The 13,436-nt window shown below is 32.8% G+C and overlaps 1 protein-coding gene, 1 non-coding gene and 1 pseudogene across 4 annotated transcripts in view; 1 reads left to right on the plus strand and 2 right to left on the minus strand.

Moving 5' to 3' along the window:
- HIKESHI (heat shock protein nuclear import factor hikeshi) overlaps positions 1-13,436 on the plus strand; it is a 32,911-nt gene that overhangs the window by 11,378 nt on the left and 8,097 nt on the right. The window lies entirely within an intron of this gene.
- Positions 5,579-5,707, minus strand: LOC120590697 (small nucleolar RNA SNORA61). The gene has a single exon (XR_005649752.1). It is a non-coding gene; the product is annotated as a small nucleolar RNA SNORA61 (small nucleolar RNA).
- LOC120590662 (uncharacterized) lies at positions 7,620-7,738 on the minus strand (annotated as a pseudogene).

The following is a 13,436-nucleotide window of genomic DNA, read 5'->3' on the forward strand; positions in this document are numbered from 1 at the left end:
GTTAAAATGTTCTGGGTGTTTTCTTTATAGTATGTTTTGGAAGCGTAAAGTATTAGAATTCTTAATTTATGTATAAAAGGTTAGACTTCTTATTCATATTAGAGAATGGTGTATTATTAAAAATAATACTAAAAATTAAAAATGGTATGGGTCTTAAAAAAGTGGTTAGCTATGGGTACTATAGGTCTTTTGCTATACCATGATTTTTAAGTTGTCTTATTTACATTGTAAAGGCTTGGAAAATATACTAGGAATTACTTTAGGCATTTCCATTAAATAAGTTACAGGGAAAAAAAAAGTACCTGCTTGTGTAGTTAAAACTTTGTTGTATATTTTACTCTTCTAGTAATTATTGACTGTCTTCTTCATTCTTAGTACATACTTTTCAAATTGATGGCTCCTCTTGTAGGATCTTAGGATCTTGTACATGTGTGTGTTAAAATCACTCCAAGACAGTATTGAAAGGAACAGATTAGTGAGCTGAGATGATTGAAAATAGCTCTATGGAAGATGAGACTGGACCATGAACTTGAAGTATGAACAGGTTCGGATGGGATCAAAGTAGGAAGATGAGAATTGCATTTGGAGATGATCAAAGTCAAAAGTAATAATACGCCCTACACCTTTTAGTGACAGTGAGGAGGAGTCTTAAGAGTGGTATGATAGGCTCCTATTTGAGAGGTATGGGCAGGGGTAAAGTTTAAGGTTTTAAAGGCAAAGTGGAGCTGTTGTGTAATGGTCATGAATTGGGGGTTTAATTTTTTTGGTAGGCAACTGTTTGAGCAAGAGTATGATATTAAAAATAATGTTTCAGGAAAATCATTATCTGGGATGGCTTGGAGAATCTTGTTGAGATTAGATCCAGAGAAGTCGGGAAGATTTTACAATAATTAAAGGATGAAGAAAGGGTAGACCTTGAATATCTGCTTGTGCAATACACTGCTAGGCTTTCATGTGTATTATCTAGTTAATCTTTAACAACAGGTAGGAATTATTAGCCTCTGGTTTTCAAGAGGCCACATGTCAGAGGAATTTAATATTTTGCTCGGAAAAGAAAGTCTGCTAACTTTTAAGCAGTATGTATACATCTACCTCTTTCAAACAGTTTTATATTATTTGGTAATACTGTAATTTATTTAACAAATACCTGTTGATGGAAATTTGGGTTGTTTCCATATTTTTTTAGTTTTACTAGTAATGCTGCAATAAATATTCTTACATGTATCTTTGTACATATTTTCTAGCACTGTATTTCTGTAGAAGAAACTCCTAGAAGTGGAACTGAATTCCTGGATTAAAATGGCTTTAAAACAAGTGGTATAGAGGCCTGGAGAAAGGGTACTGAATGTGGATAATGGATCATGATTGTCATGGCAGTTTTTAGAGAGTCGTAACAAAGGTACAGTGTACTTGGTACTACATAAAAAACTAATAGAGCATATTCTTGCCAAGTATAATAACAGAGTAAGCCGTAGAATGTTAGAATGGAAGTTCCTAAAAATAATTTAGTCTAATTCTTAATTTTACTGTTGAGACTCTTGACATCTAGAAAGTTTTAGAGTGTTCCTAAAATAGAGCAGGAATTAGGATTTGGATACTCATTTTTGATTCATTAGTCTAAATGTAGTAGGTCTTTTCCCCTACCAAAGTAGTTTAAAGAGAAAACTACTTTCAAATTTCTTTCCATTATTTTACATGTGTATGTAGTTCATATGTCATAACTGCTGTTTTCTGCCATTTTTAGTTAATATTATTTCATAATGGTTTGTGAAATAATAATGTGTTTAAAAAGTATTAAGTATTTAGTTTTCCCATCTTTTTTGTTTTCCTCCTTTTCTACTAACCAAGCAAAGTGAGGAACAGACGCATTCTGATCTTCAGGTGGGCTGAAGTGTGAGTAGAAGACGAGATTTTTAAGTTTATTTAAAAAAAAAAAGGTAACACGAGTTTCAGAAACACTGAGGTAGAGCATATGGTCCTTATTTCTACTCGTTTTAAATGGTAGTACAATATTACATTTTGTTGATAGATATAGTTTACCTATTGTCAGGCATTTTGGCTTTTTGTCCCAAAATCTCTGATCATACTTTGTATTTCCAGTTGTTTGTTACTAGTATATAGAAGTACAATTGATTCTTTTTAGGACTTAATTTTTTTAGAGCAGTTTTAGGTTTACAACAAAATTGAGAAGAGAGTACAAAGATTTCCTGTGTACCCCAACCCCACACATGCTTAGGCTCCCTCGTTATCAACATCATTCACCAGAATGGTACATTATTTACCAAAGGTGAACCTATAATTGGCACATTATAATCACCCCAAAGTCAACAGTTTACCTTAGAGTTCCCTCTTGCTGTTATACATTCTATGTGTTTGGACAAATGTATAATGACATATAACCATAATTATAATATCATAGGGTATTTTCACTGCCCTAAAAATCCTCTGCACTCTTCCTGTTCACCTCTCTACCTTACCTCTACCCCTGGTAGCCACTGATTTTTTTTTCTTATCTCTATTGTTTTGCCTCTTTCAGAATGTCGTATACTTGGAGTCATATAATATATTGCCTTTTTATATGGGCTTCTTTCACTTAGTATTGTGTATTTAAGTTTCCTCCATGTCTTTTCATGGCTTGATAGCTCATTTCTTTTTAGTGTCTGGATGTACCACAGTTTATCCATTCACCTACTGAAGGATGTCTGGTTGCCTTCAAATGTTGGCAGTTATAAATAAAACTGCTATAAACATCCATGCATCAGTTTTTGTGTGCACAGAAATTTTCAACTCTTTGGGTAAATATCAGTTTCTGGATTATTTGGTAAGAGTATGTTTAGTTTTGTAAAAAAAACTGCCTTCCAAAGTGGCTGTACCATTTTGCATTTTCACCAGCAATGTATGAGATTACCTGTAGCTCTACATACTTGCCTGCATTTGGTGGTGTTACACAATTGATTTTTGTATATTGACTTTGTATCCTGAAGGATAAGGAAAGATTAACATATGTAGAATATCTTGCTAAAATCTCTTATTAGTTCTAGTAGCTTCTTAGAATTTTCTATGTAGAGGAACATGATATCTGTGAAAAAGACTTTTTACTTCTTTCCTTCCAATTTTTATGCTTTTTATTTCTTTTTATTTTTTTATTGCATTGCCCAGGCCTCCTCCTAGTACCATGTTGAATACAAGTAATAAGAGTGCAATTAGGCAGGAAAAAGAAAAGGCATAGCAATTGTTCTCTCTTCCTCTATTTTATGAATATGTAAGGTTAATGAATTGGCCATTTCATTAATATGAAATGCTCTTTATCTCTGGTAATCTCCTGATGTGAAATCTACTTTGTCTAAAATTTATACAGCTTCTCTAGCTTTCTTAATGATTAGTGTTCACAGGCTATATTTTTTCTATACTTTTTACTTTAGACCTACATCTGTGTCTTGTAAACAGTATATAGTTGGGCGCTGCCTCTTTTTTTGACTACTTCTTACAGTCTCTGCCTTTTAAAGAGGTGTTTAGTCCATAAAATTTAATATTATTTTTAATATTATTGATATGGTTAGGTTTAAGTTTTTATCTATTTCTTTTTCCTTTTTGGGGGGGCGCTTCTTTTGTTTTTATTATTTTTTTAATACATATTTCTTCTCTTGGCTTTTTAGTTATGTACCTTTGCATTACTTTTTTAGTGGTTGCTCTGGAGACTGTGCTACATGGTTAACTTTTCACAGTGTCCGGTGAATGAACATTAACAAATACATGTGTTTGACAGTTATGAACCTGGATTTGATCATTTTTTTCAGGCCTCATCTTCAGCTTTTCTTGGTATATCAATCCACTTAGTGGAATTCTGAATATAATGACAAAAATCATTAGGGAAAAAATTCACATTTTGGTGCTTATTTTGGATTAAAGATATTTATCTTTATTGTCATCATCTTTGTACCAAAGTTCAATATCGCAGCTTTTACTAGCACCTGAGAGAGTCAGATATGGATAGTAGGAAGCCAAAAGGGCTATTATAAACACTCTACATATTATTCTCAAAGATCATAATTTTCACATTCTTCAGAGCAGAGGCAAAAGGATTATTTACTCACTTTTGCTTTGACTAGCTGGCCCAGAGCTTTTCTGGATCTGGTCCAGTTTGTACTGGCAATTTTCTCAGTGGATTGTAGTTTTAATTTTCTCAATGAAGTCTTTTGAGAGATAGCTGCTTTTTTGATATTTGTCCATTTCTAAAACAAAAGGTATTTGTATTTAGAATTAGAAATCCAGTTTCCATATACACTTAAGTAGTTCTAGGTCTATGATGTTAGTATTGTCAGATCTCATAGTGCTTTTTGAAGTTTTTTTCTTAAAATATCTTACCTGACTTCTGAAAGTGATATTTAGCCTTAGTAGTATCATTAAACTGTAAGATGCATAAGAAAACTCAACATTTCATATAGTAGGTCAGCTGAGTGTTGATGTCTACTTATAATGAATTAAACATCTAATAAAACCTTTAACAACTATGAATTATAGGTTGCCATGTAATGTTAAGTTTAAGAAGTTTTGGATCATGATTACACAGGGAACATGAGTACAGTATCTTTTAAATTATGGTTTAAAATTTTGATTTAAATTTGGAAGGTGGAAGCAGTTCCTCTTACCAAAAATATGTAACTGAAAGAATTTATATTGGACATATTTATGCATATTTATATACATTTTTCTATCAAAGGTAAATATTTGTAGAGTTCATATACTATTTGAAGAGTTCGTTTAAGCCACATCTACGTACTCTGATGCACACAAAGTTCAACTTGAAACCTTCCTTTTCTCTGTAGGTTAACTATTTGTAAAATGTTTCAAGAAAATGAGGAAATGGCTCAATGCCTCAGTCAGGGAGAATTCCAGTGACATCTGCAGTGGAGAATTATGTGGAGATGGGAAACAGAAGAGGCCAAGATTGGAAGAGCAGGTGGGGGAGTAGGACATTAGGTTAGATATAGTGAAAACACTTATGTGGAACTTATTTTTTATTGGTCTATAGCACTTTAATATATGATTGTACTTAATAGAAAAATAAGAAATAGTCGATTAAATCAGTAATACAGAGTAATGAATGTGGTAGAGCTTTGGTTAGTATTTTATGTTTTAGGCCTTCAGAGAAAATTAGATACCTTATGGTGGGGTTTTATCTTTTTTTTTGCCAAGGCCTTACTGTGAGATTGAGTTAGTGTGGAATGAAATTCTAAACATATCAGTTCTGATGTTTAAAAATATATGTATATTTTGTATTAGGAGTTTAAAACAACTTTATTTTGAAATATTTTTATGATTAGAAAAAATTATAAGAATAGTGTAAAGAATTTCTTACATTCTTCTCCCATATTCATCAATTTTGCTACTTGTTGTTTATGAGATGTGTGTGTGTGTGTTCTTTTTTCTGAAAATTTTGAGAATGAGTTGTGGACATCATGCCTCTTTACTCCTAAATACGTCAGCATATATTTTCTAGAACAAGGGTATTCTCTTATGTAATCACAGTATAATTATCTTAGCAAAATTTTTTTTACATTTTTTTTCTTCTTTTTGACCCTTTTTGAAACTAGCCCACATGCTACATAATAGACCACAAACACTGTGAGGCCAGCTTTAGTATTGCTTTTTCTACTTTTATGACCAAGACCAGTGTTCAGATCCAATGGGAAGGGAACTAAAGGGTTCATATTTAGTAAATTTAACATTAATACAGTACTCTGATATATAGTCTGCATTAAAATTTTGCCAGTTTTCTCAGTAATGCCTTTTATAACAGTCCCTCCCCTCCCTCCACCTAGGATCCAATCAGGATTGTGCATTGCATTTGTTATACTTTTTTAGTTTTCAGTTTGGCACAATTGCTCAGCTTTTCTTTGTCTTTCATGTCAGTGACATTAAAAATACCCATGAAAAAATGCTTAGCACCCAAGAGGAATTTTTAAGAAATATTAAAATTAGAATTTGTTATAAATCATCATTTGAATTTCTTCTTTATAATTCTGCTCTTTCCTGTTTGGGATTGCTGCCATATTTTAATGTCATTGCTTTGGCTTTCTCTACACATGAATATATGGTCTCTTCTCATTTCATCTAGCTCAGATGCTAGGAAGATACTTCTAAACTTATTTTAGTTTTCATTTTAAAATTGGGTTCAGCTTGTCAAGGAGGATTAGAAAGGACAAAAAAAAAGCTCAAGATGCTAATATTAGTCTATTCACATGAAATGGCTAGTGAGCCAGAATGAGAATCTTTTACTCCTTGATATTTCTTGACTGGCTTTCTTGAATGGCTTATTGTGAATTAAATAACGAGTTAAAATCAATTAAGAGTGCATACCATAGAATTTGGTCTAAGCAGGTAGGATAATGAACAAATGAGCATCAACTTTGGAGCTTGATAGATCTGTTTTGAATCTGATGATTCTCTTTACTAGCTAAGTAGTCTTGATCAAGTTATTTTACCTTAGAGAATTCAGGTAAAAGAGAGATAATAATAGCTATAGTGCAAGTGTTTTTGCAAGCATTAGTGATAATGAATGCAAAATGCATGATAGTGCCTGGCACATAGTTGGTGCTGAAGAAGTAGTTATTCGGTTTTTGTAAAATCATCAAAGACAGCTCTAGGAGGAGTCTTAAAAATCACCCAGATAATGAAACCTGTTCAGAAACGTTAAGTGACTGTTACTGCCCCCATTAGAGTATAAACTCTTTGAGAGTAGGGACTGTTTGTATTTTTTACTTTATGTTCTTTAGAGCAGCGGTCTCCAACCTTTTTGGCACCAGAGACCAGTGCTCCTATGAGAATCTAATGCCCCAAGTGATCTGAGATGGAGCTGAGGCAGTGATGCTAGCGTTGGGGAGCAGCTGCAAATACAGATGAAGTTTTGCTTGCCCACCTGCCTCTCACCTCCTGCTGTGCGGCTCAGTTCCTAACAGGCCATGGTCCACAGCCTTGGGGTTGGGGACCCCTGCTTTAGCATGTATAGAGAGCATAGACTTTAGTGCTTGGAAAATATTGCTTGTTCAGACACATTTCAGACATCCAAATTCTAGATATAATGTTAAATGAGTTGCAATTTTTATCTGGTTTAAAATGTTGTTGATAAATCTTTGAGAGTCACATTCTTCTCAGAATATGAAAAATATAATTCAGGCTTGTCAGACTATCAATAGAAGTGAAGCAAAGACATTTTAGAAATTATATATACATAATTTTTTAAATACTTATATTCAATACTAAGAAGGCTTTTAAGCAGGAATAATTAAGCTGTTTTTATGTAGCTTTTTAGCATAAGTCATATTCAAATGCCATTTCATAGTAAATAATTTATTTTTGGCATAACCGTTTTCTCTAGTTCTTAACTCTTTGCTTCCATGAATACCTATAATATCTTTACCAATGGACTCACTTTTAGTTTTTTAGTTTCTTTTGGGGGCACTTATAACTCTTAGAAAGAACTATACACCATGAGTTTTATTCTTTTGTAGAGGTCTTCCAAATAACAGTTATGTATTTTTTAAACTCATTTTATCTTGCAATTACCATATTGGTTCTGTGGACAATTTTATATCTTTTTCTTTTCTTTTTTTCTTTACCACCTACAGCACCTCATATTTCTAGGTGGTCTCCCATCCAAGTACTAACCAGGCCCAACCCTGCTTAGCTTCTGCAATCAGACAAGATTGGGCGTGTTCAGGGTGGCATGGCTGTAGACTGTGGACAATTTATAAATCTAAGTTGCATTTGAGGATATTAGTGATCTTATTTTTTCTACATCTTGCTATTTCATCCAAAGAATTATTTCTTCATTACTTATCAGTTATTCTCAACTATGCAAAAAAAAAAAAAAAAGTTGAAATAATAAGAAAAAGGAAAAATGATGGAATTACTTAGAGCGGAGGTTGGCAAATATTTCTGTATAGGGTAAGCTAGTAAATATTCTAGGTTTTATAGGCCACATATGGTCTCTCTGGCGTTTTCTTCTTTAAATAATCTTTTAAAAATGTAAAAACCATACTTAGCTTCCAGGTCATACAAAATAGGTCTGGGCCAGATTTAGCCTGTGTGCCTTAGTTTGCCATTGCATTATTCCAGTTTTCATATTGCACTGTCCAAAGTATTATCTCGTCTTTCAAGAAGTATAAAAGGAGACCAGAGACACCATCTTCATTGTCTGCTTTTCACTCGTATTGAACAGAATTGGGAATTCATAATTTTTCATATTTTGTTCATAATGGCAAAGAGAAAAAACTTGACAGAGGAACAAGTTTCACAATTATTGCATGAATCAGAAAATGAAAACAAAGAAATAGCATTCTAGGCTTTAATGATGATGGTGAAGTAGATGATATAAACAAAATCTCAGACTGTGAATCTTCAGATAATGATCTCATAGGTGAATTTTCTCAAACTAAAAAAAATTGATAATTGAGCAGTATATTTCTAAGGGCCAAAGGAAAATATGGTATTTTTACCCATTTTATCATTCAACAAGGAAGAAGTAATCACACAATATTTTGTGACAAAGTCTTGGCTATGGGATAAGAGGATGTGTGCTAGTATTTTCATTTCTTATGTTTGTGTTCCAAAATTGATCAGATACAGTTGTAATTGGACATTGCTGAAAGTGGGTGTTTATACAAATGTGATTAGAAAAAAAAATTGATTGGATCGATTATTCTAACTAATGTTTATAAATGTAAAAATGATAATATTTTGCAAATTATGGATCAGAGAAAATAGCCATCTTTTCTTCAACAAATTGTGAGCCCTTAAAAGTTTCAAAATTTCAGTTTCAAGTATTACATTTTGACAATGCAATTGCCAGAAGAAGAATCAGAAGTAATGATAAGGACTAGTTTCCTGTAGGATTTCTTTCTCTGAGTTTTACCTTGTGTTTAGGTTCTTGACTTACCTTGCAGGTAGACACTTTGAGAAACAGCCTTAAAATTTTTGGTGCTGCTTTTACTACTGGAATGTTATTGAGGACTTTATGTAATGTATTTCTTAAAACCAGGGCAGGTCAGATGTTTTACTTTCTCAGCTGTTCCTTTTTTTTTTTTTTTTTTTTGACATAAGACTATTTTGGATTTTTGTTTTAACTTGGGCTGTCATGAATTCAGATCCAAAATTGAGCACTAACTGTAAATTTGTATACTATGTTCATATGTTTCTTCCCAGTATTTTATTTCATGTTTGCAAATAAGAACCTTTGTACTTGGAGAGTATCAATTACTGTGTCAAACTCATTTTGAGAATAAGAATGACTAAAGGAATGATAATTGTACAGTAGATCTCTTTGACCATATAGATTAAAGATTGTTGAAGACTTGAATCTCTCTTTTTTTCCCCTCTTTAGTTGTCTTAGTCCCAGAGAATTTTAAAATGAAGAAGTCAGAATATTTCCTGAGTCTTTTACAATGGGTCTTAGCCAGTTTTACTTAAGGGCCTTACTCATTTGCCAAGAGTTTGTGTGTGATAAAAGATGAAGGTTAGAGATGAAAAGCCTTTCTGCTTGGGCAGATCTCTCCCTGGATGGTTATAACTAAGGCAATAGAAGGTTGTATGGAACCTCTTTCCTTGACTGAAATGATTGGAGACAAATAGCAGTACATTTTATGAACTTAGCATAATTCTAAGTTTAAAACAATAAACATGGTGGAGTAAGAAACTACAGAAGTTCATGCCTCCATAAAAGCAACAACAGCAGAAAGCTGACCAAAACTACAAATCAACTTTTTCAGGACTCTGGAGACTGACCCAAAGCTTAGAGCAACCAGGAGAACATTTAGTCAAGAAAAACTGCTGAATCTTGTGGCATTTTAATGTACCCTGGTCCCATCCCCTGCTCCTCAATTCATCAATAGCCTTGAAAATAATAGCCCCTGTTCTTGGTACTGGTACTGGTAGTAGAGAGAGAAGAATAGACCTCATTCACAAAAAATTGGAATGAATTTGTTTTGATCTGTGTGGTGGCTCCCTGAATGACTGATTCAAAAGACTCGACTTTATCTCACCTAACTTGAAATCTTCCATGTTAAAGTGACTACCCTGGAAGTGTTTGTCAAAAATATAGGCAGAGGTATTAGTCACTGCTGTTTGAGGTAGTGACAACAGTTGAGGCAAAAAATAGACTAATAAAAAAGGTTGAGAGGAAAGACTGGGAATAAGATACCTTGAAGAATAAGGGCTTTAAAATTTTTTGACCTAGGAATAAAAGACCACACACTTGTCCAGGGCTCTGCATGTGCCTGGGAAGGCCCTATGCTCTCACCTCTGGTTGACCTTGAGGTTCTGCATAAGCAGGAAGTGAAGAATTGTAAACTTTTTGCTTTAATATTGAAGGTATGTCCCAACACACAGAGACCATCTGCAAAGACTGGGAGAAGTTTTTGATTCTAGGATTTTAAGGAAATTTCTTTCCAATTACTAGCTGACCACTAAGCTAATAGAGACTTCAGTGGTCACCCATGACAAAAAATACAAACTTTGCAGTATTCAGAAAAGTCATTAAAAAAGAAACAATTACAGCAAAAAGTAACAGTAAACACTGAAAGGGAGGGGAACATGTGATTGCTAGAGTTACCACATTATAATAGTCAACATCCAGTTTTCTAGAAAAAGTAATGAGGCATGCAAAAAAACAAGAAAGTAAGACCATTTCACAGAAGAAATGAACAGAAACTGTCTCTAAGAAGCACAAACATTGGACGGACTTACAGTCAAACTTTAAGTAAATTGTCTCAAATGTGCTTAAGAACTGAAAGAAATCCCAAGAATGATGTATCATCAAATAGAGTATATTGATAAATTATAAAAGGAACTAAATACAAATTATAGAGCTAAAAAATAAAGTAATGGACGTGGTTCCATAGTGTAGCAGTTAGCATGTCTGCTTTACATGCAGAAAGTCTGGGTTCGTGCCCCAGTGGGGCCACAGCCATGCCACCCTAAACAAGCCCGATGTCTGATCTCGGAAGCTAAGCAGGGTCAGGCCTGGTTAGTACTTGGAAGGGAGACCACCTAGGAAAACTAGGTGCTGTAGGCATAAATAATAATTAAAAAAAAAAAAAGTACAGTAACAAAATTCTCTAGAGGATTTTAATAGCAGATTTGAGGAGGCAGAAGAATCAACAAACTTGAAGATAGTTCATTTGAAATGTCTATTTGAAGAACAGAAAGAAAAAAGAATGAAGAGAATGAACAGAGCTTTAAAGATCTATGAGACACCATAAAGTATACCAACATATGTATAATCAGAGTCCTAGAGAGGAGACAAGGAGTGGAAAGAATATTTAAGAAATAAGACCCTAAAACTTTCTAAATTTCATGAAAAAACAATCTACACGCTTAAAAAGCTCAATGAACTCCAAGTAGGATAAACCATGCCAAGACATATAATCAAACTGCCAAAAACAAAGAACGTCTTGAAAGCAGCAAGAGGAGCAACTCATCACATACAAGGATCCTTAAGATTATAACTATTTCTCACCAGAAACAATGGAATCTAGAAGGCAGTGGGATTACATATGTAAAGGACTGAAAGTAAAAAGCTATTAGTCAAATTCTCTATCAAAACTGTCCATCAGAAATGAAGGAGAAATGACATTCCCAAAAGACCCATCCTACAAGAAATGCTAAAGGGAGTACTTTAGATTGAAATAAGAGGACATGAGATAGTAATTTGAATTCACATGAAGGAAAAAAAGAACACAGGTAAAGGTAACTAGGTAATTATAAAAGTCAGTATTAATGTACATTTTGTTTATAACTCCTCCTTTTTTTCCAACCTGTTATAAAAGACAACTACATAAAACAAAAGCTGTAAGTCTTGTGTTCATGGGCATACTATGTATAAAAATGTAATTTATGACAATAGCAACATAAAGGAGAGGACTTATATAAGAGCAAAGTTTTTGTATACTATTGAAATTAAATTTGTATTAATCCAAACTGAGTTGTTATAAATTAAGATGTTAATTTAATCTCCAGTGCAATCACTAAGAAAATAACAAAATATATATATATTAAAAGAAATCATGGAGAATTAAAATAGTATACTAGCAAGTATCTATTTAACACAAAATTAAACTTTGCAATTAAAAGGCAGAGATTTGCAGAATGGGTAAATAAACATGATTAAATAAACATGGGTAAATAAACTATTGATTCAAAGATATAGATTGGTTGAAAGTAAAGGATAAAAAAGGTGTATACAAGCAGAAACCAAGAGAGAGCTGGAGTGACTGTACTAAAATGAGACTAAATAGAGTGAGGGCAAAAATTGTTATGAGAGGTAGAAGGAGGACATTACATAATGATAAAAGGGTCAATTCATGGAAAAGATATAATAAGTATAAACTTAATGTGCACCTAACAGCAGAGCCTCAAAATACACGAAGCAAAACTAACAGAATTGAAGGGAGAAGTAAATAGGTTAGCAATAATAGTGGAAACTTCAGTACCCTACTTTCAGTAATGGATAGAACAACTAGATAGAAAATCATCAAGGAAATAAAAGACCTGAACAACACTCTAAGTCACCTAAACCTAACAGACTTCTAACAACAGCAGAATACACATTCTTCTCAAGTACACATGGACTGTTTCTTTAGATAGACCATTTATTGGGCCAAAATACAAGTCTCAATATATTTTGAAGATTGAATTCATAGAAAGTATGTTCTCCAACCACATTGATAGAAATTATAAATAATAGAAGTAAATGTGGAAAATTCACAAATATGTGAAAATTAAAACAATACTGAAAATAAGTCATGTTTAGTGAGGTGTGTGTGTTTTTTAAGCACAGAAAAATACATAAGTTTTTATTCATATGCTTGAAAATTTAAGGATAGTTTTATACTTGAATGTAGTTATTAGGAATGTGTGTTGTTTCAGAATTTTGTTCTTTAATATCTGTTTAAATATTTAATAGTCATATAAAAACATCAGATAATCCAAAAATCTATTCATTGTATGGTTCTTTTCATCTCATCAGACTAACTTTTCTGATTATGTCTTATGTAGATTAATAAAATTGGCCTCTATTTTCCATGTATAAGTTAGCTGGCACTTATAAGATCAGATGTATACTTGATATATTTTAAAGGAGAAAATATGAAATATATTATAAAACATAAAGGAGAAAAGTTATTAAATATCTTTCATGAATAAGCTGCAAATTTCTTTATTGCCTATTTGATAACAGTTCATCAGATGTTGGGTAATCCATGACATTTAGTAAAATATACCATGTCATTTATCAGTAATGCAATTTAAAGATTTTTCTTTAGTGGAATAATCAGGAAATGTTAAAACTAATTCTGGAAATCTTTTAAAAAAATCCTTCCCTCAGAATTAGCGTTAAGGATCTTTTATCTAACTTATCTAATTTCTATTTCTAATGGAAA

Source organism: Pteropus medius, unplaced genomic scaffold (assembly GCF_902729225.1).
Source record: "Pteropus medius unplaced genomic scaffold, Ma_sr-lr_union100, whole genome shotgun sequence".
In the NCBI taxonomy this organism is placed as follows: Eukaryota; Metazoa; Chordata; class Mammalia; order Chiroptera; family Pteropodidae; genus Pteropus; species Pteropus medius.